The sequence below is a fragment of the Oncorhynchus mykiss genome, chromosome 1 (assembly GCF_057628025.1).
Source record: "Oncorhynchus mykiss isolate SJ-2025 chromosome 1, ASM5762802v1, whole genome shotgun sequence".
Classification (NCBI taxonomy): domain Eukaryota; kingdom Metazoa; phylum Chordata; class Actinopteri; order Salmoniformes; family Salmonidae; genus Oncorhynchus; species Oncorhynchus mykiss.
In genome coordinates this window covers 26000051-26014210 of record NC_143022.1, presented here as the reverse complement: position 1 = coordinate 26014210, position 14160 = coordinate 26000051, and positions in this window count along the sequence as shown.

The window sequence follows — 14160 nt, the reverse complement described above, 5'->3', positions numbered from 1 at the left end:
AATCCCTGTCATTATTTCAGAGGGCACAGAAGCTGAAAAGCAAAGGAGGGGTTGCCCAGGGGGAGGGGTGAGGTAGGCTCAGGTTATCAGGTGGAGAGCTGAAGAACAGAGGGTGCCTGTTCCGTTGGGAGTGAAGTCTCAGCCACACACACACACACCGTTAATCTATAATGAACAGAAATATAAATACAACATGTAAAATGTTGGTCCCATGTTTCATGAGCTGAAATAAAAGATTCCAGAAATTTTCCAGATGCACAAAAAGCTTATTTCTCTCAAATTTTGTGTACAAAATTGTTTACATCCCTATTATTGAGCATGTCTCCTTTGCCAAGATAATCCATTCACCTGACAGGTGTGACATATCAAGAAGCTGATTAAACAGAATGATCATTACACAGGTGCACCTTGTGCTGGGGACAATTAAAGATGTGCAGTTTGTCACACAACACAATGCCACAGATGTCTCAAGCTTTGAGGGATGTGGAGGTCCTGGCTGGCGTGGTTACACATGGTCTGCGGTTGTGAGGTAAGTTGGATGTACTGCCAAATCCTCTAAAACCACATTGAAGGCGGCTTATGGTAGAGAAATAGCTCTGGTGGACATTCCAGCTCTGGTGGACAATTCTCGTTTTAGAGAATTTGGCAGTACGTCCAACCGACCTCACAACCGCAGACCATGTGTAACCACGCCAGCCAGAACCTCCACATCTGACATCTTCACCTGTTGGATAGTCTGAGACCAGCCACCCAGACAGCTGATGAATCTGAGGAGTATTTCTGTCTGTAATAACGCCATTTTGTGGGGAAAAAACTCATCATGATTGGCTGGGCCTGGCTCCCAAATGGGTGGGCCTATGCCCTCCCAGGCCCACACATGGCTGTGCCCCTGCCCAGTCCTGTGAAATCCATAGATTCACAGGAGGTTGGTGGCACCTTAATTGGGTAGGACAGGCTCATAGTAATGTCTGTAATGGAATTAATGGAATGGTATTGAACTCATCAAACACATGGTTTCCATGTGTCTGATACCATCACATTTACTCCATTCCAGCCATTATTATGAGCTGTCCTACCCTGTGCATAGATTACGGTCTAATTGATTTATTTAAATTCACTGATTTCCATATATGAACTGTAAAATCGCTGCAATTATTGCATGTTGTCTTTCTATTATTGTTCAGTATGTTATCAAATCATGTGCAGGAAATTGAAACCCCTCTTAAATGTATTTATAGAATATGTTTGACACTTTACACAGACTATGTACACCACGCTATCTACAAATCAAACAGAATGAATGGTCAAGAACAGAATATTATGAAATTATAATATCATGCTGACAGTCTGTTCTTCCCTATCAGGGAGACGATTACCTTAATAAGAGACCTAAAAAGATATATTCATCCATCAATCTCAAGTTCAGGGGATTTAACACAATAGATATACCAATGTGATGAGAGGCAGCCTATCCGCAGCCTCACCGGATTGACATAGCGGCCACAGAAGGTTTTGCATATTGTCAGATTTTCACATGACAAAGGAACTGGCCAGATTTAATTATTCTAACTTGTGCCTAAACAACATGCATATTTCTATTTTTTAAAGTCCTGCCTCTGTTACCATGCTTTTGATGTGTCCTGAGCTTTTTTGGTCACTCCATGTTTGTAGCCATAAGCAGTGACATCTAGTGGCTGATCTGACACAGTATACCAGCTGACAGCTGAAACAGTAGTTGATATAGTTGACGTTCATGCCTCAGTATAGATCAGTGTTGGGGAGATGTGAACTACAAGCAGTTGAACTAGTAATTTAACTACATTTTGCAGTAGCTTGGTACTAGTTGAACTAAAATCAAATATTGGTAGTGTTTTCAGTAGTTGATAACTTTTTTTGCCATTTGGCAGTGTAGCTAACTACTGGAACTAAACGTTTTTTTTTAAATGAATACTTGGGTGAAGTAGGTAATACTTTCCTTTATGTTTCAGTATCAGACCTGCCTAATTCTCACTTGAAACCAGTGGAGGCTACTGAGGGGAGAATGGCTCATAATAATGGCCGGAACGGAGCAAATGGAATGGCATCAAACACCTGGAAACCATGTGTTTGATGTACACTACCGGTCAAAAGTTTTAGAACATCTACATTGCAGAATAATAGTGAAGACATCAAAACTATGAAATAACACATATGGAATCATGCAGTAACCAAAAAAGTGTTAAACAAATCTAAATATATTTTATATTTGAGATTCTTCAAATAGCCACCCTTTGCCTTGATGACAGCTTTGCACAATCTTGGCATTCTCTCAACCAGCTTCATGAGGTAGTCACCTGGAATGCATGAAATCTTAAAAGTGTGAAATCTTAAAAGTTCATTTGTGGAATTTCTTTCCTTCTTAATGCGTTTGAGCCAATCAGTTGTGTTGTGACAAGGTAGAGGTTATACAGAAGACAGCCCTATTTGGTAAAAGTCCATATTATGGCAAGAACAGCTCAAATAAGCAAAGAGAAATTACAGTCCAACATTACAGACATGAAGGTCAGTCAATACGGAACACATATGTAGAACACACAAAAACCATCACGCGCTATGATGAAACTGGCTCTCATGAGGACTGCCATAGGAATGGAAGACCCAGAGTTTCCTCTGCTGCAGAGGATTTGTTCATTAGAGTTACTGTACCAGCCTCAGAAATTTCAGCCCAAATAAATGCTTAACAGAGTTGAAGTATCAGACACATCTCAACATCAATTGTTCAGAGGAGACGGTGTGAATCAGGCCTTTTTATATTTTTTGTTTGACCTATATTTAATTAGACAGGTTGAACTGCTACAAAGAAACAACTACTAAAGGACACCAATACTAAGAAGAGACTTGCTTGGGCCAAGAAACACGAGCTATGGACATTAGACTGGTGAAAATCTGTCCTTTGGTCTGATGAGTACAAACTTGAGATCTTTGTGAGATGCGGTGTGTGTGAATGGATGATCTCTGCATGTGTGTATTTCCCACCGTAAAGCATGGAGAAGGAGGTGTTATGGTGTGGGGGTGCTTTGCTGATGACACATTCTGTGATTTATTTAGAATTCAGGGCACACTTAACCAGCATGGCTACCACAGCATTCTGCAGCGATGCGCCATCCCATCTGGTTTGGGTGTAGTGGGACTATCATTTGTTTTTCAACTGAACAACCTCCAGGCTGTGTAAGGGCTTTTGACCAAGGAGACTGATGGTGTGCTGCATCAGATAACCTGGCCTCCACAATCACCCTCAACCCAAATGAGATGGTTTGGGATGAGTTGGACCGCAGAGTGAAGGAAAAGCAGCCAACAAGTGCTCAGCATATGTGGGAACTCCTTCAAGACCGTTATAAAAGCATTCCAGGTGAAGCTGGTTGAGAGAATGCCAAGAGTGTGCAAAGCTGTCATCAAGGTGAAGGGTGGTTATTTGAAGAATCTCAAATATAAAATATATTTAGATTTGTTTAACACTTTTTTGGCTACTCAAATCAAATAAAATGTTATTGGTCACATACACATGGTTAGCAGATGTTATTGCGAGTGTAGTGAAATACTTGTGCTTCTAGTTCCGACAGTGCAGCAATATCTACAGTGCCTTGCGAAAGTATTCGGCCCCCTTGAACTTTGCGACCTTTGCCACATTTCAGGCTTCAAACATAAAGATATAAAACTGTATTTATTTGTGAAGAATCAACAACAAGTGGGACACAATCATGAAGTGGAACAACATTTATTGGATATTTCAAACTTTTTTAACAAATCAAAAACTGAAGAATTGGGCGTGCAAAATTATTCAGCCCCTTTACTTTCAGTGCAGCAAACTCTCTCCAGAAGTTCAGTGAGGATCTCTGAATGATCCAATGTTGACCTAAATGACTAATGATGATAAATACAATCCACCTGTGTGTAATCAAGTCTCCATATAAATGCACCTGCACTGTGATAGTCTCAGAGGTCTGTTAAAAGCGCAGAGAGCATCATGAAGAACAAGGAACACACCAGGCAGGTCCGAGATACTGTTGTGAAGAAGTTTAAAGCCGGATTTGGATACAAAAAGATTTCCCAAGCTTTAAACATCCCAAGGAGCACTGTGCAAGCGATAATATTGAAATGGAAGGAGTATCAGACCACTGCAAATCTACCAAGACCTGGCCGTCCCTCTAAACTTTCAGCTCATACAAGGAGAAGACTGATCAGAGAAGCAGCCAAGAGGCCCATGATCACTCTGGATGAACTGCAGAGATCTACAGCTGAGGTGGGAGACTCTGTCCATAGGACAACAATCAGTTGTATATTGCACAAATCTGGCCTTTATGGAAGAGTGGCAAGAAGAAAGCCATTTCTTAAAGATATCCATAAAAAGTGTCGTTTAAAGTTTGCCACAAGCCACCTGGGAGACACACCAAACATGCGGAAGAAGGTGCTCTGGTCAGATGAAACCAAAATTGAACTTTTTGGCAACAATGCAAAACGTTATGTTTGGCGTAAAAGCAACACCCTGAACACACCATCCCCACTGTCAAACATGGTGGTGGCAGCATCATGGTTTGGGCCTGCTTTTCTTCAGCAGGGACAGGGAAGATGGTTAAAATTGACGAGAAGATGGATGGAGCCAAATACAGGACCATTCTGGAAGAAAACCTGATGGAGTCTGCAAAAGACCTGAGACTGGGACAGAGATTTGTCTTCCAACAAGACAATGATCCAAAACATAAAGCAAAATCTACAATGGAATGGTTCAAAAATAAACATATCCAGGTGTTAGAATGGCCAAGTCAAAGTCCAGACCTGAATCCAATCGAGAATCTGTGGAAAGAACTGAAAACTGCTGTTCACAAATGCTCTCCATCCAACCTCACTGAGCTCGAGCTGTTTTGCAAGGAGGAATGGGAAAAAATGTCAGTCTCTCGATGTGCAAAACTGATAGAGACATACCCCAAGAGACTTACAGCTGTAATCGCAGCAAAAGGTGGCGCTACAAAGTATTAACTTAAGGGGGCTGAATAATTTTGCACGCCCAATTTTTCAGTTTTGGATTTGTTAAAAAAGTTCGAAATATCCAATAAATGTTGTTCCACTTCATGATTGTGTCCCACTTGTTGTTGATTCTTCACAAAAAAATACAGTTTTATATCTTTATGTTTGAAGCCTGAAATGTGGCAAAAGGTCGCAAAGTTCAAGGGGGCCGAATACTTTCGCAAGGCACTGTAACAGGTAATCTAACAATTCCACAACAATTACCTAATACACACACATCTAAGTAAAGGGATGGAATAAGAATATGTACATATAAATATATGGATGAGCAATGACCAAACGGCATGGGGAAGATGCAATAGCTGGTATAAAATACAGTATATACATTTGGGATGAGTAATGCAATATATGTAAACATCATTATTAAAGTGGCATTAATAAAGTGTCTAGTGATCCGTTTGTTAGAGTGGCCAATGATTTCAAGTATGTATGTAGGCAGCAGCCTCTCTGTGTTAGTGATGGCTGTTTAACAGTCTGATGGCCTTGAGATAGAAGCTGTTTTTCAGTCTCTCGGTCCCTGCTTTGATGCACCTGCACTGACCTCGCCTTCTGGATGGTAGCGGGGTGAACAGGCAGTGGCTCGGGTGGTTGTTGTCCTTGATGATCTTTTTAGCCTTTCTGTGACATCGGGTGCTGTAGGTGGCTTGGAGGGCAGGTAGTTTGCCCCTGGTGATGCATTGTGCAGACAGCACCACCCTTTGGAGAGCCCTGCGGATGTGGGCGGTGCAGTTGCCATACCGGGCGGTGATACAGGCAGTGGATGCTCTCAATTGTGCATCTGTAAAAGTTTGTGAGGGTTTTAGGTGGCAAGCCAAATGTCTTCAGCCTCCTGAGGTTGAAGAGGTGCTATTGCGCCTTCTTCACCATACTGTCTGTGTGGGTGGACCATTTCAGTTTGTCCGTGACGTGTATGGCGAGGAACCACACTGTCTGTGTGGGTGGACCATTTCAGTTTGTCCGTGATGTGTACGCCGAGGAATTTAAAACATTCCTCCTTCTCCACTGCTGTCCCTTTCCTGAAGTCCACGATCATCTCCTTTGTTTTGTTGACGTTGAGTGAGAGGTTGTTTTCCTGACACCACACTCCGAGTGCCCTCACCTCCTCCCTGTAGGCTGTCTCGTCGTTGTTGGTGATCAAGCCTACTACTGTTGTGTTGTCTGCAAACTTGATGATCAAGTTGGAGGCATGCATGGCCATGCAGTCATGGGTAAACAGGCTGTACAGGAGGGGGCTGAGCACAGACCCTTGTGGGGCCCCAGTGTTGAGGATCAGCGAAGTGGAGACATTGTTTCCTACCTTCACCACCTGGGCGCGGCCCATCAGGAAGTCCAGGACCCAATTGCACAGGGCAGGGTTGAGACCCAGGGCCTAAAGCTTAATGATGCGCTTGAAGGGTACTATGGTGTTAAATGCTGAGCTGTAGTCAATGATCAGCATTCTTTCATAGGTATTCCTATGTAAGAATGCTGTGTGCAGTGTGTGCAGTGTGTGCAGTGTGATGGCGATTGCATCGTCTGTGGACCTATTGGGGCGGCATGCAAATTGCAGTGGGTCTAGGGTGTCAGGTAAGGTGGAGGTGATATGATCCTTGACTAGTCTCTCAAAGCACTTCATGATGACTGAAGTGAGTGCTACGGGGCGATAGTCATACATTTCAGTCACCTTTGCCTTCTTGAGTACAGGAACAATGGTGGCCATCTTGAAGCATGTGGGAACAGCAGACTAGGATAGGGAGAGATTGAATATGTCTGTAAACACACCAGGCAGCTGGTCTGCGCATGCTCTGAGGACGCGGCTAGGGATGCCGTCTGGGCTGGCAGCCTTGCGAGAGTTAACACGTTTAAATGTCTTACTCACGTCGGCCACGGAGAAGGAGAGCCCACAGTCCTTGGGAGCGGGCCGCGTCGGGGCACTGTGTTATCCTCAAAGTGGGCGAAGAAGGTATTTTGTTTGTCTGGAAGCAAGACGTCAGTGTCCGTGATGTGGTTGATTTTCTTTTTGTAGTCCGTGATTGTCTGTAGACCCTGCCACATATGTCTCGTGTCTGAGCCGTTGAATTGCGACTCCACTTTGTCCCTATACTGACATTTCGCTTGTTAGATTGTCTTGTGGAGGGAAAACGAGGTTAAATGCGGAGTTTTGCGCTTTCAGTTTTGTGCAAATGCTGCCATTTATCCACGGTTTCCAGTTAGGGTAGGTTTTAATAGTCACAGTGAGTACAACATCTCCTATGCACTTCCTTATCAGCGTATAAATCTATATTATTCTCTGAGACTATCCGGAACATGTCCCACTCTGCGTGATCAAAACAATCTTGAAGCGTGGATTCCGATTGGTCAGACCAGTGTTGAATGGTCCTTGTCACAGGTACATCCTGTTTGAGTTTAGTGAGTAAAATACTCGGAAGCAGTGGGTGGTGTGCGCACCTCCAAGTCCGACCAGTAGGCCGCTCCTTCTACCTCTCCTGCGTCGACGTTGTTTTGGGTCAGCCTCTGGAACCAGTTTGAATACCTTGGGTGGTTCGAACATAGTATCCGCTTTGGGAAAGTCGTATTCCTGGTCATAGTGCTAGTAAGTTGACGTCGCTCTGATATCCAATAGTTCTTCCTGGCTGTATGTAATAACACTTAAGATTTTCTGGGCTAGCAATGTAAGAAATAATACATACAAAAAAAAATACTGCCCAGTTTCCTAAGGACTAGAAGCGAGGCGACCCTCTCTGTCGGTGCCATCTTGCCTGTACTACAGGATTCCATATGTGTTATTTCATAGTTTTAATGTCTTAACTATTATTCTACAATGTAGAAAATAGTACAAATAAAGAAAAACCCTTGAATGAGTAGGTGTTCTAAAACTTACGACCGGTAGTGTATTTATAACATTCCACTGATTCCGCTCCAGCCCTTACCATGAGCCCGTTCTCCCCAATTAAGGTGCTTAAAACATAGTTTTGTGTTTAATAGGCTAAATTACACATTCTGTTTGACATCTGACTTCAGAGTGATCTGTACTTGTAATTTGTAATCTATGACATTTCAGAATTAGATATGATAATTTATCATACAGCTGTCTGGATGAAGTAAACTACTTTTTCAAAATAACTTTAGTTAAGTAAACTAGATTTTTCTTAAGGGTAGCTTTAGTGTAGCTTAACATCTTCCAGTGTGAAGTAATTGGTAGCTTGGTAAACTATATTTTCAGAGTAGCTTCCCCAACACTGATGTACGTACATGTAAACAGATGTCATGTGCTGTGTGCCAGACAATACCCTTAGGCTGAGAAAAGATTAGGGCAGTTAGAAAGGGCACATGAGGTGAAATGGGATGACACATGACAAATAGGGTGAAGAGTGAAGGACAAGTGTTGCGTAACGAGACGGTGACTGAGGGGGGTAAAACAACAGTATTCCCACTTGCTCCACAGGGTGAGACTCTGCCCTGGCTTGGCTGTTGACCGTGCTCCATCTGTGCCTGGCTGTGAGAAAACTCCAGGCTAGACTGCAGGAGCTCTGGAGCCTGCACTGTGAAGCCAGCAGGCAGGGCTGTCATGACAGAACACCTGGAGAAACACAGAGGAACCAATCAATTCTAGTTGTACTCAAATTTGTTTAGACTGTGGAGGTCACTAATCACGTTCTGTTTCCCTACTCTGTCTCTCACACATGATCAAACAGAAATGCACATAATGTGACACACACAAATATGTATGGTCATATTTCTTATGTTTTGTTTCGCTTGCCGTTTTATAGGGCCATCCCTTGTATCATTTTCTAGGACTATTTGCATTTAAAGTAATGGATATGATTACTGCCTATAGGGGAAGCTGTGGCATCAATGGGGAGCGTTACTGAGATCGTGAGGTCTTGGAGTTTTCTTTGAGAAAGCCTACTACTTAACACGACTAACGTTTCTCCGTCTCATCATTTTACCCTGTTAATTCAGGTATGTAATGTGTAAAAATGCAATATGACTCTCAAAATATTGAGGCAACATGGTTAACCACATAGTCCATGAGTTTGGTAATGTTTGAAGACAATTGAAAGGAGTTTTAACCGAGTGAAAAACTAGTTGTTGTTTTTCCCATTGTAAGTAATGGAGGTTGGCTAGGTTGTAATGGTTTACATGTAAGAAAAGGGATTAAATATTTTTTTATTTTACCTTTATTTAACTAGGCAAGTCAGTTAAGAACCAATTCTTATGGTGTCCTGAACTTTTTGTACTTTTTTTCAACAACATTTTTTCAACTATTTGTTTTATTTTCTATGAACAAAGGCTCAGCTTAGTTCAGGTAATATATGTAAATATGTGATGTCACTATAAAATGTGTTAAAGTTTTAATATTTGTACGAAAACTGTGTTTAACAGTTCGCTAGCTTGATGCTAACCAAATGTAGCTTGGCTAAGTGCTAGCTAGCTCTAGAGTAGATGGTTTCAGTCAGTGTTAGCTTACACGTTAATTGGTTTATAATGTAATGGTTGAAGCATTGGTTAGCACAGGCCTCCAGTAATTTATAGCTTTTTCAAAATTGACACTGATAGTCCAGTGAGTTATATATAATGTGAATGTGTGGTGATCATTTTTTAACCTGAGAACTTTTATTTTTTTGATACTGGAATATGAAATGTGAAGATTTAATACTACAATATAATTGTAATGGATAATTGATGTTGACAACAAAAAAAGATTACCAAAAGAGAACAATATATTAAATCTTGGAGAATGCCAACTACTGAATCCTACTAACGTCTCTCTGTCTCATCATTTTACCCTGTTAATTCAGGTTTATTATCTGCTGATCATGTCTCAGTCCAAGGCGTGTAACAATAACAACACAAAAATGTGACATACAAAGGCCACGCTATATCATTAACAGTGGGGCCGGCTCCATGCATAAGCAACATAAGCATTCGCTTCGGGACTTTCCGTCGGGGTCTCAACTTACAACTGAGAGTAAGAATAGTAAAATACACCAGGTGCAATTTCACTTTTTTTATGTCAGCCACTCAATTAGCTGATAACTAGCCATGTAAAAAATTGTTGATTGGTAGTTAGTCTAGCCAACTATCTAAACTTGTAGTAATCATGTCCGAATACTAACCGGCCATGCAGGGCACATGCCCAGGGGCCCTGACCTCCAGGGGGCCCACATTGATTTTGTTAGTCACTCTCAGATATCATATTAACATGGCATAAGTCATGGCAAAATGTGTTGAAATGTAGGAATTTAACTTTAAAGGCCCTAACCAGAGGGCAATGGTCCTGATTTCGATGTAATTCCTGTCCAATAGCAGAATTTCTCATTAAGGTTCCACCTCCGAAGAATGATGCAGGCTGCTTATACATATTCATGAATTGGGGGTGGAAACATTGTGGTGATTTCCACATGGAGTGCAGAAATAACAACAAGTAGGGCACTGACAGCTGTCAGTGTGGCTAGCTAGCATGCTAACCTTATGTAGCTAGCTGATGTTATATGTTGTTTCTACACTGTATTCAAAGATTAGCCAGCTGACTAGGCTACTGTATGGGTAATTCTGGAGTTCTATTTGTCATAAGTATTTGGGAAAACTTTGCCACAGATGGATAGGGGAAACCAGTATCTTTGACTTTGCCATCTATTGTTATCTCCAAAGTTGTGGCATGTTACATACATAATGGCCACGAATCCGCCATAGAGATATAAAGAATAAGAATAAGATGAAGCTCCGGCTCGCCATGCTCTCATGCCCCAACCGGAACGCCAGGCTCCCCTGCTTCCTCCGGCTCGCCATGCTTTCATGCCCCAACCGGAACGCCAGGCTCCCCTGCTTCCTCCGGCTCGCCATGCTCTCATGCCCCAACCGGAACGCCAGGCTCCCCTGCTTCCTCCGGCTCGCCATGCTCTCATGCCCCAACCGGAACGCCAGGCTCCCCTGCTTCCTCCGGCTCGCCATGCTTTCATGCCCCAACCGGAACGCCAGGCTCCCCTGCTTCCTCCGGCTCGCCATGCTTTCATGCCCCAACCGGAACGCCAGGCTCCCCTGCTTCCTCCGGCTCGCCATGCTCTCATGCCCCAACCGGAACGCCAGGCTCCCCTGCTTCCTCCGGCTCGCCATGCTCTCATGCCCCAACCGGAACGCCAGGCTCCCCTGCTTCCTCCGGCTCGCCATGCTCTCATGCCCCAACCGGAACGCCAGGCTCCCGTGCATCAGCAGGGGTGACCGGCCTGCTCCTGATCCCCGGGATTGTCCCATTGGTTGGCATCCTACGGCTGGAGCTGAATGCGCCAGGGAGGGGGTACTGTCATGAATGTTCTCTCTCCGGCGCTCTAGGTCACCATGCTCCCGCATCTCAGCTGGACTGACAGGTTTCCCGTGCCTCAGCAGAGGTGACCGGTCTGCTCCTGATCCCTGGGATCGTCATTTTGGTCGGCGTCCTGCGGCTGGAGCCACGCGTCAGGGAGGGGGCACTGTCACAAAATGGCTGTGTGTTTTTTTCGACTTGGCGGTGATCTAGCATAATCATATGTTGTGCTTTAGCTGTAAAGCATTTTTGAAATCTGACATGATGGGTAGATTAACAAGATGTTTATCTTTCATTTGCTGTATTGGACTTGTTAATGTGTGAAAGTTACATATTTAAAAAAAAATATATATGAATTTCGCCTGCTGCCTTTTCAGCAGAATGTTAAATGCTGCTCTAGAAATGTTAAAAACATAAATGTTTCTCTCCATTGTCAAGAGAGGGGCCACTAAAATGTTTTTCTGAAAGATTTCTTTGGGGGCCCCCAAAAGGACAGAGCCCAGACCTGATTAACAGGCTATGGGCTCTGCTCTTTCATAGTTCACCTGGGCATACTGTACAGTAGGATTGTGAGCAGCCATATTGCATGATGGGCCACCAGATGGTCGTCAACTAAAATCACAGAGCTGGCGGTTCACACAAACATCACATGCAAGCTGAGAGGCCGAGCCTTGAACTTTCCTTTCTTCTACCTCCCTCCAAACCCTTCCAGTCGCTCCACTTTTCCCATATGTAGTAGCTCACCTGGTGATCAGAGTGCGCTGTATGGCCTGATGGCTGTATGGATATCTCCCCACCACTATTGCACAGAAGTAGACTGACCCCTGCAGGTCAAAATCAAATAAAAAAAATGTTTGTCACATGCACCGAATACAATAGGTGTAGACCTTACAGTGAAATGCTTACTTACAACCCCTTAACCAACAATGCAGTTTTAAGAAGAATATCCCCAAAAATAAGAAATAAAGTAACAAATAGTTAAAGAGCAGCAGTAAATAACAATAGCAGGGCTATATACAGGGGGTACCAGTACAGAGTCAATATGCGTGGGCACTGGTTAGTCAAGGTAGTTGAGGTAATATATACATGTGGGTAGAGTTATTAAAGTGACTTATGCATAGAAAATAACAGAGAGTAGAAGTAGTGTAAAGGGGGGGGGGGGCAATGCAAGAAATCTGGGTAGCCATTTGATTAGATGTTCAGGAGTCGTACGGCTTGGGGGTAGAAGCTGTTTTAGAAGCCTCTTGGACCTTGACTTGGCGCTCCGGGAACCGCTTGCCGTGTGGGAGTAGAGAGAACAGTCTATGACTAGGGTGGCTGGAGTCTTTGGCCATTTTTAGGGCCTTCCTCTGACATCGCCAGGTATAGAGGTCCTGGATGGCAGGAAGCTTAGCCCCAGTGATGTACTGGGCCGTATACATTACCCTCTGTAGTGCCTTGAGGTCGAAGGCCGAGCAGGTGCCACACCAGGCAATGACCCGTCAGGATGCTCTCGATGGTGCAGCTGTAGAACCTGTTGAGGATCTGAGGACCCATGCCAAAATCTTTTCAGTCTCCTGAAGGGGAATAGGTTTTGTTGTGCCCTCTTCACGACTGTCTTGGTGTGCTTTGACCATGATAGTTTGTTGGTGATGTGGAGACCAAGGAACTTGAAGCTCTCAACCTGCTTCACTACAGCCTCGTTGATGAGAATGGGGGCGTGTTCTGTCCTCCTTTTCCTGTTGTCCACAATCATCTCCTTTGTCTTGATCACGTTGAGGGAGAGGTTGTTGTCCTGGCACCACATGGCCAGGTCTCTGACCTCCTTCCTATATGCGGTCTCGTCGTTGTTGGTGATCAGGCCTACCACTGTTGTGCCATTGGAAAACTTAATGATGGTGGAGTCGTGCCTGGCCATGCAGTCATGAGTGAATCAGAGAGTACAGGAGGGGACTGAGCACGCACCCCTGAGGGCCCCCCATGTTAAGGCTCAGCGTGGTGGATGTGTTGTTACCTACCAATACCATCTCGGGGTGGCCCGTCAGGAAGTTCAGGATCCTGTTGCAGAGGGAGGTGTTTAGTCCCAGGGTCCTTAGCTTAGTGATGAGCTTTAGTGCACTATGGTGTTGAACGCTGAGCTGTAGTCAATGAATAGCATTCTCACATAGGTGTTCCTTTGTCCAGGTGTGAAAGGGCAGTGTGGAGTGCAATAGAAATTGGCTATAGCCATGAGTGTTATGGGTCGGTAGTCATTTAGGCAGGCTACCTTAGTGATCTTGGGCACAAGGACTGTGGTCCTCTGCTTGAAACATGTTGGTATTACAGACATGGAGCGGTTGAAAATATCAGTGAAGACACTTGCCAGTTGGCCAGCGCATGCTCGGAGTACACGTCCTGGTAATCCGCCTAGCCCTGCGGCCTTGTGAATGTTGACCTGTTTAATGGTCTTATGCACATCGGCTGTGGAGAGCGTGATCACACAGTCGTACGGAACAGCTTGTGCTTGCATGTTTCAGTGTTACTTGCCTCGAAGCGAGCATAGAAGTAATTTAGCTCGTCTGGTAGGCTCGTGTCACTGGGTAGCTCTCGACTGTGCTTCCCTTTGTAGTCTGTAACAATTTGCAAGCCCTGCTACATCCAACGAGGGTCGGAGCCGGTGTAGTATAATTCAATCTTAGTCCTGTATTGATGCTTTGTCTGTTTGATGGTTCGTCAGAGGGCATAGCGGGATTTCTTATAAGCTTCCAGGTTAGAGTCCCGCTCCTTGAAAGCGGCAGCTCTACCCTTTACCTCAGTGCAGATGATGCCTGTAATCCATGGTTTCTGGTTGGGATATG